This window comes from Salmo salar, chromosome 05, assembly GCF_965601325.2.
Source record: "Salmo salar chromosome 05, fSalSal1, whole genome shotgun sequence".
Classification (NCBI taxonomy): domain Eukaryota; kingdom Metazoa; phylum Chordata; class Actinopteri; order Salmoniformes; family Salmonidae; genus Salmo; species Salmo salar.
The window spans coordinates 7,727,711-7,741,954 of record NC_138295.1 but is presented as its reverse complement, the minus strand read 5'-3'; the positions used below and the strand labels follow the sequence as shown (position 1 = coordinate 7,741,954).

Here is a 14,244-nt window from a genome sequence, read left to right as displayed (position 1 = left end):
TTGCTTCCATTCAGCCACTAGAGCATTAGTGAGGTCGGGAACTCAGCTTGCTTCCATTCAGCCACTAGAGCATTAGTGAGGTTGGGAACTCAGCTTGCTTCCATTCAGCCACTAGAGCATTAGTGAGGTTGGGAACTCAGCTTGCTTCCATTCAGCCACTAGAGCATTAGTGAGGTCAGGAACTCAGCTTGCTTCCATTCAGCCACTAGAGCATTCGTGAGGTCAGGAACTCAGCTTGCTTCCATTCAGCCACTAGAGCATTAGTGAGGTCGGGAACTCAGCTTGCTTCCATTCAGCCACTAGAGCATTAGTGAGGTCGGGAACTCAGCTTGCTTCCATTCAGCCACTAGAGCATTAGTGAGGTCAGGAACTCAGCTTGCTTCCATTCAGCCACTAGAGCATTAGTGAGGTCGGGAACTCAGCTTGCTTCCATTCAGCCACTAGAGCATTAGTGAGGTCAGGAACTCAGCTTGCTTCCATTCAGCCACTAGAGCATTAGTGAGGTCAGGAACTCAGCTTGCTTCCATTCAGCCACTAGAGCATTAGTGAGGTCAGGAACTCAGCTTGCTTCCATTCAGCCACTAGAGCATTAGTGAGGTTGGGAACTCAGCTTGCTTCCATTCAGCCACTAGAGCATTAGTGAGGTTGGGAACTGAGGCCAGGTTACTGTTTGTTTAGTACTCTAGGTGTTCCACATACAGAACACTCTGGATAATACCATGGTGCATTGTTACAGCCCACCCTGTTGAGGTATTAGAACTGTACGTTGTTTATCAGATCTGAATGCCACTGTCGACCTTTTGTTATGAATTCAATCTGGTGCTTCGCTTTTCATGAAATAGTTACAATGCATCTGGATTATCTTCGATGCCCAAACTGTTGGTGATGTACTGTAGGGCGAAATCATGCCTAAAAAGACAGGCGTGTATCAAATGTTATTTCACAACATCCATATACTCATCGTAAATCTCTTGACTTGGACATTGCAACTGTCATAAACCTTACCCATTTTAGTAATATCACCCGTGTGACGTGAGTCATTCATAGCTGTGTGTGATTTTCTGCCAAACAAATTCCCCTCCAGGGACTAGGGAACTGTGGGGATGGGGGATGGAATTCCTCAGGAAATTACAAGTCTGTTCGTGACCTGGCCTGACCTTGTCCCTTCACCCTGTGACTGATAGTTATGTGGGGTCATGTAAGGGACCTTACTTACTGGGGGGGGGGGGGGGCTGTCCAGACCTCCTGTCTACCAGGATGATGTGACTGCTGTTCTGTCTCTACAATACTATGCTAGGTGTTAATTCGGCGTGACAGCTCAGTTCTGCTGACATAGCCTCCCGACCATGGATAGAGGAGCCTTATTCTTCTCATCGTCACAGGAGTTTAGCCGTAGCCATGGAGTCAACATGCCCCCCCCCCCACTATATATTATAATTACAGCCCTGTAGCCTACTACTGAATTGACTCGTTATGCTAATGAACAGTGCAATGCAAATCCTTTCTGCCTGCGAGGGCATGACATGGCTGGGAGTTCATTTGCCTCTGAGTCAAGGGGTCGTGTTATTGATTATAAGAGTGTTTGTTGGGGGGCGAGGGAGTCATGCACAACAAAAATCTGAGGGGGCAAAAAGTGGACGGGACGGGACATGAACCCCTCCTTAGGACCATCTGGCAAAACGCCCCCAGAATATGTTCTATGAGTTAAGATAGGAGACGATGCCAGACACATGCCGGAACCAACCCTATGAACTATGGGTATGTAACCAGTATATGAGAGATCTAACGGGACTGCCCCGTTAGAGCTCCTGATCGACATGTGTTCTGGCTGCGTTGAGTTGGTTGGAACCTCTCCAGCACGCTGATAATAAAAAATGATTCATTTAAGATTGACTTTGAGTGTCCCTGTGTAGAATTTACACGACAATAGTTAGACAAGCTAGCTACTCTTAACTTGATTGATAGCCTGAAATGGCTTCTTGGCAGCTAGTTATGAGGTTGGGAGATTGGGAACCTATCTGGGCTAGCTAAAACCAACTTTATAAAATTGTTAAGTTGCTTGTACTATTTCAGAGAAAAAACAAACAAACCCCCAAAAAGTCGATCTTATTATTTCTGAGGGGGCATGACTTCTCTGTGTCCCCTATGGGCATGACGCCTCTATGTGGGGGTTGGGAGGTCTCTGACCCACTATAACCCACACTGACCCACTATAGGCCTGACACCTCTGTGTGGGGCTGGGAGGTCTCTGACCCACTATGGGCATGACGCCTCTGTGTGGGGGTTGGGAGGTCTCTGACCCACTATAACCCACTCTGACCCACTATAGGCATGACGCCTCTGTGTGGGGGTTGGGAGGTCTCTGACCCACTATAACCCACACTGACCCACTATAGGCCTGACACCTCTGTGTGGGGCTGGGAGGTCTCTGACCCACTATGGGCCTGACGCCTCTGTGTGGGGGTTGGGAGGTCTCTGACCCACTATAGGCATGACACCACACCCAGGAATCATAATACATTATTTATTTTGTTGATACCACAAATTCTCTCTCTCTCTCTCTCTCTCTCTCTCTCTCTCTCTCTCTCTCTCTCTCTCTCTCTCTCTCTCTCTCTCACTCTCTCTCTCTCTCTCTCTCACTCTCTCACTCTCTCACTCTCTCACTCACTTCAACTGCATAAAGGAAACGGGGGTATGCTCCTCTGCTCATCAATCAGCCTGCGTAGGTATTCTGCATTCCCAACACGTTGAGCACAGCTTGAGATGAGGACCCGCTAATTGAATATTAGACCCGTGATGAACAGCGAACGACATTATAATGGCTTCCAACCTGCATGGGCTGATTCCCAAAATGCACCCTATCCCCTATTAGGCTCTGGTCACTATATAGGGAACAGGGTGGCATTTGAGACACATGATGATTTCCTCACATTCTTGGCATTGTTGGTTGTTGTAGATGTGGTACAGACACGTCAACCTACCTAGCGCTCACCACAGGTGTGTCTTTCCCTGCAGCTATTCCATCCCCACTACCTCCTCCACTTATAATAACCCTGACAGGAGAATAGTACACGGTAGTAACCACACAAACACAGCTATCTGGAAATACAGTTGACACGGCAGGTGAGGTCACCCATAGGAATGGCATGAATCTGCTCTCTCAGTATCAAACACAAGTGTATTTTTCTCATTTAAAAGTATATTAGAGGACACCATGAGGAGAGAATGGAGAGAAAGAGACACCATCCTGGAGGACACTGTCCTGGAGGGTACCGTCCTGGAGGACACCATTCTGGAGCACACCATCCTAGAGGACACCACACTATCCTGGAGGACACCACACCATCCTGGAGGACACCATCCTGGAGGACACCATCCTGGAGGACACCATCCTGGAGGACACCACACCGTCCTGAAGGGTAACGTCCTGGAGGACACCACACCATCCTGGAGGACACCACACCGTCCTGGAGGACACCACACCATCCTGGAGGACACCACACCATCCTGGAGGACACCGTCCTGGAGGACACCACACCATCCTGGAGGACACCATCCTGGAGGACACCACACCATCCTGGAGGACACCGTCCTGGAGGACACCACACCATCCTAGAGGACACCACACCGTCCTGGAGGACACCACACCGTCCTGGAGGACACCACACCGTCCTGGAGGACACCACACCATCCTGGAGGGTAACATCCTGGAGGACACCACACCATCCTGGAGGACACCATCCTGGAGGACACCACACCATCCTGGAGGACACCACACCATCCTGGAGGACACCACACCATCCTGGAGGACCACCATCCTGGAGGACACCATCCTGGAGGCTACTGTAGTCAACCTGAGGCCAACACATACAGTGGCTTGCAAAAGTATTCACCCCCCCTTGGAATTTTTCATATTTTGTTGCCTTACAACCTGGAATTAAAATAGATTTTTGGGGGGGTTTGTATCATTTGATTTACACAACATGCCACTATGAAGATGCAAAATATTTTTTCTTGCGAAACAAACAAGAAATAAGACAAAAAAACGGAAAACTTGAGCGTACATGACTATTCACCCCCCAAAGTCAATACTTTGTAGAGTCACCTTTTGCAGCAATTACAGCTGCAAGTCTCTTGGGGTATGTCTCTATAAGCTTGGCACATCTAGCCACTGGGATTTTTGCCCATTCTTCAAGGCAAAACTGCTCCAGCTCCTTCAAGCTGGATGGGTTCTGCTGGTGTACAGCAATCTTTAATCATACCACAGATTCTCAATTGGATTGAGGTCTGGGTTTTGACTAGTCCATTCCAATACATTTAAATGTTTCCCCTTAAACCACTCATGTGTTGCATTAGCAGTATGCTTAGGGTCATTGTCCTGCTGGAAGGTGAACCTCCATCCCAGTCTCAAATCTCTGGAAGACTGAAACAGGTTTCCCTCAAGAATTTCCCTGTATTTAGCGCCATCCATCATTCCTTCAATTCTGACCAGTTTTCAAGTCCCTGCCGATGAAAAACATCTCCACAGCCTGATGCTGCCACCACCATGCTTCACTGTGGGGATGGTGTTCTCAGGGTGATGTGAGGTGTTTGGTTTGCGCCAGACATAGCGTTTTCCTCGATGGCCAAAAAGCTCAATTTTAGTCTCATCTGACCAGAGTACCTTCTTCCATATGTTTGGGGAGTCTCCCACATGCCTTTTGGCAAACACCAAACATGTTTGGTTAATTTTTTCTTTAAGCAATGGCTTTTTCTGGCCACTCTCCGTAAAGCCCAGCTCTGTGGAGTGTACGGCTTGAAGTGGTCCTATGGACAGATCCTCCAATCTCCCCTGTGGAGCTTTGCAGCTCCTTCAAGGTTATCTTTGGTCTCTTGTTGCCTCTCTGATTAATGCCCTCCTTGTCTGGTCCGTGAGTTTTGGCAGATTTGTTGTGGTGCCATATTCTTTCCATTTTTTAATAATGGATGTAATGGTGCTCTGTGGGATGTTCAAAGTTTCAGATATTTTTTATAACCCAACCCTGATCTGTACTTCTCCAAAACTTTGTCCCTGACCTGTTTGGAGAGCTCCTTGGTCTTCATGGTGCCGCTTGCTTGGTGGTGCCCCTTGCTTAGTGATGTTGCAGACTCTGGGGCCTTTCAGAACAGGTGTATATATACTGAGAGGTGACAGAGGTGGACTTTATTTAACTAATTATATGTCTTCTGGAGGTAACTGTTTGCACCAGATCTTATTTAGGGGTTTCATAGCAAAGGGGGTGAATACATATGCACTCACCACATTTCAGTTGTCGTTTTCTTATTTTTTTGCAAGTAATTTTTTTCATTTCACTTCACCAATTTGGACTATTTTGTGTATGTCAATTACATGAAATCCAAATAATAATACATTTAAATTACAGGTGGTAATGCAGCAAAATAGGAAAAACACCAAGGAGGTGAATACTTTTGCAAGGCAGTGTAGGCTACAACATATGCAACAGATATACAGAGCATAGCTTGGAGAGGCTAAAAAGTCCATGTACAATTTAATATGAATAATGAACAGAACATTTCAAGCACATCACGATACATCCTAGCCTGGTCTCAGAAATATTTGGCATGAGAAGGAGTTGGCATGATAGCACAAACAGACTGGCACTCAGGCTAGATACGTACTTATTGGTGTATTTAAAACGTAATTCCTGACAGGAAGCTTCTTAAGTTATCCAGCATCAACACACTGACATGCAAAGCTGAAAAAACAACATGCTAGACCACATGCTGTTTACAGGCTTCTTGCCTTCTTACGTACAGATAAGGGTGGCCTGCCGCCATGCCTTCTAAATGCCACATTCTGACTTGACAGCTAGCTTTCATCATCTGCTGACAGACAGCTACTTCCTTACAATGGGTTTCCTATAGTTTGTAGACAAAAGGTTGTGTTCTAAATTGGCACCGTATTCCCTATGTAGTGCACTATTTTTGAGAAGTACCCGATGTGGGCCCTGGTCAAATGTAGTGCACTACATAGGGAATAGGGTGCCGTTGGAGACGTAAAGACAGACAGTCATCTCTGAGCAGCACCTGTCATTGAAACTGAAGTCACTAGGATCTCCCTGGGCAAACAAAGGATATGACAAACGGCTCTGAAGACAACTGTTCGTTGACCGGCGCTAGTCTGGGCGGGGTTAGAAACGTGACACGTTGAAACTTTTCTGAAGCGTGTATAATCTATAACCAAATAGGATGTGTGTCTATCCTGCTCTTATTAACCATAACTAACACCACCGTAAACATAGACGCAACACAAGTCTTAAAAAGGAGCACACCGCACCTTAATGGTTAAACACACTGGACATTTTGTAATGGCTCTATGGTTCTGTCCTAAATGACACTATATCCCCATAACAGCCAAGGAATAGGTTATTGGGTTAATAATTAAACTCCAGCCAGAGATACAGAGATGACAGCTCTCCTTGTAGGTAATTGATAAATGACTGTGACAGCTGTATTCGCCTAGCTAACAGCAATGTCTACTGTCTAGCAGCTCTATAGTGTATTCCCAGAGAGAGAGGTCTCATTAACCACTGATGCCACATGAAGACATCGCCAGTGGAGGATGGCAAGTTGGCAACAGTTACAGTTCCTATTCCCTATGTAGTGCACTACTTTTGACCAGGGCCCATAGGGAATAGGGAGCTATTTGGGATGCAGCCTAAAAGGATGGACCTCCACTGGGAGTTGAGAGTTGAGAGTCACAAACTGTTATATGAGATGACTTGTAGTGCCAGATAGAACAGGTTATTACAGAGGTCATCCTTAGAGCAGCACCAGTCCAGCAACCAGGACCAGTCCAACAACCAGGACCAGTCCAACAACCAGCACCAGTCCAGCAACCAGCACCAGTCCAACAACCAGGACCAGTCCAACAACCAGCACCAGTCCAGCAACCAGCACCAGTCCAACAACCAGCACCAGTCCAACAACCAGGACCAGTCCAACAACCAGCACCAGTCCAGCAACCAGCACCAGTCCAACAACCAGCACCAGTCCAACAACCAGCACCAGTCCAACAACCAGCACCAGTCCAGCAACCAGCACCAGTCCAGCATCAGTCCAACAACCAGCACCAGTCCAGCAACCAGGACCAGTCCAACAACCAGCACCAGTCCAGCACCAGTCCAACAACCAGCACCAGTCCAGCAACCAGCACCAGTCCAACAACCAGGACCAGTCCAGCAACCAGCAACCAGCACCAGTCCTGCATCAGTCCAACAACCAGCACCAGTCCAGCAACCAGGACCAGTCCAGCAACCAGCACCAGTCCAGCAACCAGCACCAGTCCAACAACCAGGACCAGTCCAGCAACCAGCACCAGTCCAGCACCAGTCCAACAACCAGCACCAGTCCAGCAACCAGCACCAGTCCAACAACCAGGACCAATCCAACAACCAGGACCAGTCCAGCAACCAGCACCAGTCCAATAACCAGCACCAGTCCAATAACCAGCACCAGTCCAGCAACCAGCACCAGTCCAGCACCAGTCCAGCAACCAGCACCAGTCCAGCAACCAGCACCAGTCCAGCAACCAGGACCAATCCAACAACCAGGACCAGTCCAGCAACCAGCACCAGTCCAATAACCAGCACCAGTCCAATAACCAGCACCAGTCCAGCAACCAGCTCCAGTCCAGCAACCAGCACCAGTCCAACAACCAGGACCAGTCCAACAACCAGGAGCAGTCCAGAAACCAGGAGCAGTCCAGAAACCAACCAAAACGTTTGGAACACCAGACACAAAGCAGGGGTTCAAATCCCCTTGTCCTACCTAGCGTCCAAAGAGGTTACAATGAATGTATGTGATGTTGCATACCACACAGCCAGTCTCACCAAATTGGTATAGAATATCAAATGCTATGTCTATTATAAAATCCAGGCTACCCATAGTAGACTAATCCAGAAGTGATACAATGGCCATATGGAGGACCTACGACTACTACTATTCAGTAGGATTGAATATTGTACTGTAGAAACTTCTTCACTATGAATATTATTTAATGATTTAATGTTGACCTACTATGTTGGAGATTTGAAGGCACTTTTGGCTCCATGGTGTGACGTTTATACTGGAGTGGTCACATGTTTCATATTTGAGTCTGACACAGATGCTCTGTGTGTAGGTTAGAGTCCGCGTAATAACACATTCACCCACATCGGCTAATATATTGGGTTCACACATTCTTTAAACACAGCATGATTTTAATTGCTATAATTATTTATCGGTTTCGGGATATGATCATTTTGGATCCATGACGCATCTCCACGCATCCTCCAGACCTTATAAACGGTTAAAGCACATAGGCTATTCAACATAATAGGAATAAGGGACTGTAAATAAAAAATAGTAACCCAGCCTACCTCGAACTCTTGCAGACAGTGACAGCCCGCGGTCGGATGACTTGACTTGTTGTGGTGACAACAGTAACGGATACAGAAACACTTTGCAGCCTCTCAATTCTGGTGCAGTTCTCCGAAGTTTTCAGTAGATGCCAGAGAGCGCGCGCTCTTACGTCTCTCTCATTATCACATTTCCAAAATGTAAAACACGTACATTGTTCAACTTTTTTGTAGCCTATCGGTTGATTAACCTTTACCGTGGATATATGTTCAAGTACACTAACTAGGACTACTAACTAGTCTACTGGTAATCGTGCTCTGACTCGCTGCTTGCGTCCCAAAACTAAAGCGCTTCCCAGAGGACACGTGATTAACCCACCCGGAATAGCTCTCATTCCGGCAGATGGGATCAATTACACCGTGCTGCTGCCTCGAGCTATAGCTGCCTCGCTAGAGCTGCCTCGTTTCCCCTCGGTGCAAACATATCTCCCATCATTATCTCTACGGTTCTAATGCAGCCTAATACGTGATATCTCTTTCAAAGCGGTGTTAAAGAACAGTGCCGTGAATGTCATTTTGCGCGCCTTGCACAGTACAGGGTTTTTCTTTGGAATGTCAAACCATCATCACTGAGGGGATTTATATCGTCTCACTAGGCTCTCACGTAACAGAATGCATTAGCGCTTAGATGTTGTGTGTGTGTGTGTGTGTGTGTGTGTGTCGCACTCTACCATTCATGTACTCCAACATGTACTGATTGTCAAGTCAGATCGATTAGGGAGATAAATCAGTTTTGTAGATGCCGTTTTATCAACTGGCGTTTCTAAGATTGCAAAACATCTTCTACTCTTGGAAATGGGCCAGGATAAATCATCTTGAGAATTTCCTTTCAGAGGCATATTCACAAGAGGATTAGCTGTTCTCTCTTTTCAATAGTTTGGCGGAACAGCAATCCCCATATCAAAATGCTGCTACAGAAAATAAAAAAAATAAAAATGTAATTGAAGAGCCTGAGAAAATGAATGGTAGAGACATTTAGAGCAAACACTCAGGATGCTAGATGAATTCACAATGTATTTTTCTCTTCAATAAGACGAGTTGCCATGGTTCTGTAGAAAAGACAGTTGGATGCATTCCAAATTGGCACATATCTCTGACAAAGTGCACTACTTATGCCCATGAGAAATATAGGGAAAGGCGTGCCATTTGGGGCACAGTATTTGGCAGCTCCTTGAGATTGGCATGCCTCTCTTCTTGTTAATGTGATGGCTCAGAGACTGGGCTTTGACCAGATGAAGCATTAAAGGGCATCAGAATTACAGCACAGTATAAAGCACAAATCCATTAGTTATGCCTTGACATTTCTCACACAAACATGTATATTGATGCCACAAACACACACACACACACACACACACACACACACACACACACACACACACACACACACACACACACACACACACACACACACACACACACACACACACACACACACACACACACACACACACACACACACACACACACACACACACACAGAGAGAGAGAGAGACAGAATTTGCCTGACAATGGCATAGTGGTCTCTTGATGCCTGCTATTCCCCATTAACCAAGCATTGGATCAGTATTGATTATGGATTATGTTGTGTATGTGTGTGTGTGCGTGCGTGTGTGCATGCCTGTGTCTGAATTTATAATGAACACAAATATAAATTCAACATTCAACAATTTTAATGATTTTACTGAGTTACAGTTTATATAAGAAAATCTGTCAATTTAAATAAATAAATTAGGTCCTAATCTATGGATTTCACATAACTTGGCAGGGGCACAGCCATGGGTGGGTCTGGGAGGGTGTAGGCCCACCCACTTGGGAGCCAATCATAAAGAGTTTTTCCGCCACAAAAGGTCTTTGTTACAGACACAAATACTCCTCAGTTTCATCAGCTGTCCGGGTGGCTGGTCTCAGACGATTCCGCAGGTGAAGAAGCCAGATTACGAGGTCCTGGTCTGGCGTGGTTAGACTTGCTCTGCGGTTGTGAGGCCAGTTGAACGTATTGACAAATTCTCTAAAACAAGGTTGGAGGCGGCTTATGGTAGAGAAATTAACATTCAATTCTCTGGCAACAGCTCTGGTGGACATTCCTGCAGTCAGCATGCCAATTGTGACAAATCTGCATGTTTTAGAGTGGCCTTTTATTTCCCCAAGCACAAGGTGCACCTGTGTAATGATCAGGCTGTTTATTCACCTGCCACACCTGTCAGGTGGACAGATTATCTTGGCATAGGAGAAATGCTTGCTAACAGGGATGTAAACAAATTTGTGCACACAATTTGAGAGAAATAAGCTTTTTTTTCTGTGATGTTTTATTTCAGCTCATGAAACATGGGATCAGTAATTTACATGTAGCATTTATATTTTTGTACAGTATATATATTTTGCAATGTCCTTCAGAAGGACTTTTCCAAGCACTGGAGATTCATAGTTTTTTTCTCCATTCAACACATAGAAACCATACAACTCTACAGCACAGTGCCTCAACACATAGAAACAAGACAACTCTACAGCACAGTGCCTCAACACATAGAAACAAGACAACTCTACTGCACAGTGCCTCAACACATAGAAACAAGACAACTCTACAGCACAGTGCCTCAACACATAGAAACCATACAACTCTACAGCACAGTGCCTCAACACATAGAAACAAGACAACTCTACAGCACAGTGCCTCAACACATAGAAACAAGACAACTCTACTGCACAGTGCCTCAACACATAGAAACAAGACAACTCTACAGCACAGTGCCTCAACACATAGAAACCATACAACTCTACAGCACAGTGCCTCAACACATAGAAACAAGACAACTCTACAGCACAGTGCCTCAACACATAGAAACAAGACAACTCTACAGCACAGTGCCTCAACACATAGAAACAAGACAACTCTACAGCACAGTGCCTCAACACATAGAAACAAGACAACTCTACAGCACAGTGCCTCAACACATAGAAACAAGACAACTCTACAGCACAGTGCCTCAACACATAGAAACAAGACAACTCTACAGCACAGTGCCTCAACACATAGAAACAAGACAACTCTACAGCACAGTGCCTCAACACATAGAAACAAGACAACTCTACAGCACAGTGCCTCAACACATAGAAACAAGACAACTCTACAGCACAGTGCCTCAACACATTGAAACAAGACAACTCTACAGCACAGTGCCTCAACACATAGAAACAAGACAACTCTACAGCACAGTGCCTCAACACATAGAAACAAGACAACTCTACAGCACAGTGCCTCAACACATAGAACTCAGAGCAACTGGACCCCGGAAGTGTGATTGAAATAAAGCCGCCAGCAATGCTATTGAAATGAGGCTGGAGAAGGGCAAGCTGATGAGCATGCTAGCTAGCATGTGAAGTGTGAAATGTGTCTGCTTTGTCAGGACACACACACACAGACAGAGACATGTGCCCATAGCTCACACCATCACCCGCATGTTTATGCAGGAAGTGGGGTAATTGTGGTCCCTGGGGCTGAGCGGAGTGGAGCGAGACTATAGCAGGACTGTGGAAGATGGGAGGTGGCAGGAGCTTCTCTCATGCTACTGTGTATGAAATTATAAACAAGCAGGTACCCCTCGAGACATAGGCTACATCCCAAATAGCACCCTATTCCCTATGGGCCCTGATCAAAAGAAATGAACTATATAGGGAGAGTAGGGTTCCACTTGGGACGCAGGAATAGCTAACTCCCTCTACTCTCTCTGCTTAGCCCAGTCAAGCCACTTCAGAACAGAAAGCCAGACAGAGGACAGGATAGGAGAGGAGAGCCTACATTGAAATCCCACTGCTGCCATTTGGTGGTGTGATGTGTTCAATGTGGCATTGTTGTTAACTAACAGTCAGAGTGTTACCCAGTTCCATGTATTGTCACTGGAGATACGAACACAGCATGATCTTGTCACGACTTCCGCCGAAGTCGCCTCCTCTCCTTGTTCGGCGGCGTTACCGGCTTTCTAGCCATCGCCGCTCCATTTTTCATGTATCCATTTGTTTTGTCTTGTTCCCTGCACACCTGGTTTTCATTCCCCAATCACACTACATGTATTTATTCCTCTGTTCCCCATCATGTCTTTGTGTGTGATTGTTTCGTGTTACGTGTCATTTTTGAGCGCTATTTCTGGTGTGCGTTTATTCTCTGTTTTTTATCACGAGGTATGTTTATTTGTTTGTACTTTATTATTGTGACTGTTTGCGCGTTTTTGCACTTTGGGATATTGGATGGAGGTTTAGACGCAGTGACGTCCGTCAGTTGGTTTCTCCTGCCTAAATAAAGTGTGGCCTGTTCACAACTCTCTGCTTTCCTGCACCTGACTCCTCTCCCAGTACACACACACCTGACTCCTCTCCCAGTACACACACACCTGACTCCGCTCCCAGTACGCACACACCTGACTCCGCTCGCAGTACACACACACCTGACTCCACTCGCAGTACACACACACCTGACTCCACTCCCAGTACACACACACTTGACTCCTCTCCCAGTACACACACACCTGACTCCGCTCCCAGTACGCACACCTGACTCGATTCCCAGTACACACACACCTGACTCCACTCCCAGTACACACACCTGACTCCACTCCCAGTACACACACCTGACTCCACTCCCAGTACACACACACACCTGACTCCACTCCCAGTACACACACACCTGACTCCACTCCCAGTACACACACACCTGACTCCTCTCCCAGTACACACACCTGACTCCTCTCTCAGTACATACACACCTGACTCCTCTCCCAGTACACACACACCTGACTCCACTCCCAGTACACACACACCTGACTCCTCTCCCAGTACGCACACCTGACTCCTCTCCCAGTACACACACACCTGACTCCGCTCCCAGTACACACACACCTGACTCCACTCCCAGTACACACACACCTGACTCCACTACCAGTACACACACCTGACTCCTCTCTTAGTACACACACACCTGACTCCTCTCCCAGTACACACACACCTGACTCCACTCCCAGTACACACACACCTGACTCCTCTCCCAGTACACACACACCTGACTCCTCTCCCAGTACACACACACCTGACTCCTCTCCCAGTACACACACACCTGACTCCTCTCCCAGTACACACACACCTGACTCCACTACCAGTACACACACACCTGACTCCACTCCCAGTACACACACCTGACTCCGCTCCCAGTACACACACACCTGACTCCACTCCCAGTACACACACACCTGACTCCTCTCCCAGTACACACACACCTGACTCCACTCCCAGTACACACACACCTGACTCCTCTCCCAGTACGCACACACCTGACTCCACTCCCAGTACACACACCTGACTCCGCTCCCAGTACACACACACCTGACTCCACTCCCAGTACACACACACCTGACTCCTCTCCCAGTACACACACACCTGACTCCACTCCCAGTACACACACACCTGACTCCTCTCCCAGTACGCACACACCTGACTCCGCTCCCAGTACACACACACCTGACTCCACTCCCAGTACACACACACCTGACTCCACTCCCAGTACACACACACCTGACTCCTCTCCCAGTACGCACACACCTGACTCCGCTCCCAGTACACACACACCTGACTCCACTCCCAGTACGCACACACCTGACTCCTCTCCCAGTACACACACACCTGACTCCTCTCCCAGTACACACACCTGACTCCACTCCCAGTACACACACACCTGACTCCACTCCCAGTACACACACACCTGACTCCGCTCCCAGTACACACACACCTGACTCCACTCCCAGTACACACACACCTG

At 47.1% G+C, this 14,244-nt stretch overlaps 1 protein-coding gene across 1 annotated transcript in view; it reads right to left on the bottom strand.

Annotated features, from left to right (window-relative positions):
- The window catches only part of LOC106604185 (putative E3 ubiquitin-protein ligase MID2), a 287,557-nt gene extending 278,809 nt beyond the window's left edge, over positions 1 to 8,748 (bottom strand). Inside the window, exon 1 of the mRNA XM_045717834.2 lies at positions 8,400 to 8,748. The gene's annotated coding sequence lies outside the window, so the exon portion shown is untranslated. The remainder of the gene's footprint in view (positions 1 to 8,399) is intronic.
- Between the last annotated feature and the right edge of the window lie 5,496 nt (positions 8,749 to 14,244).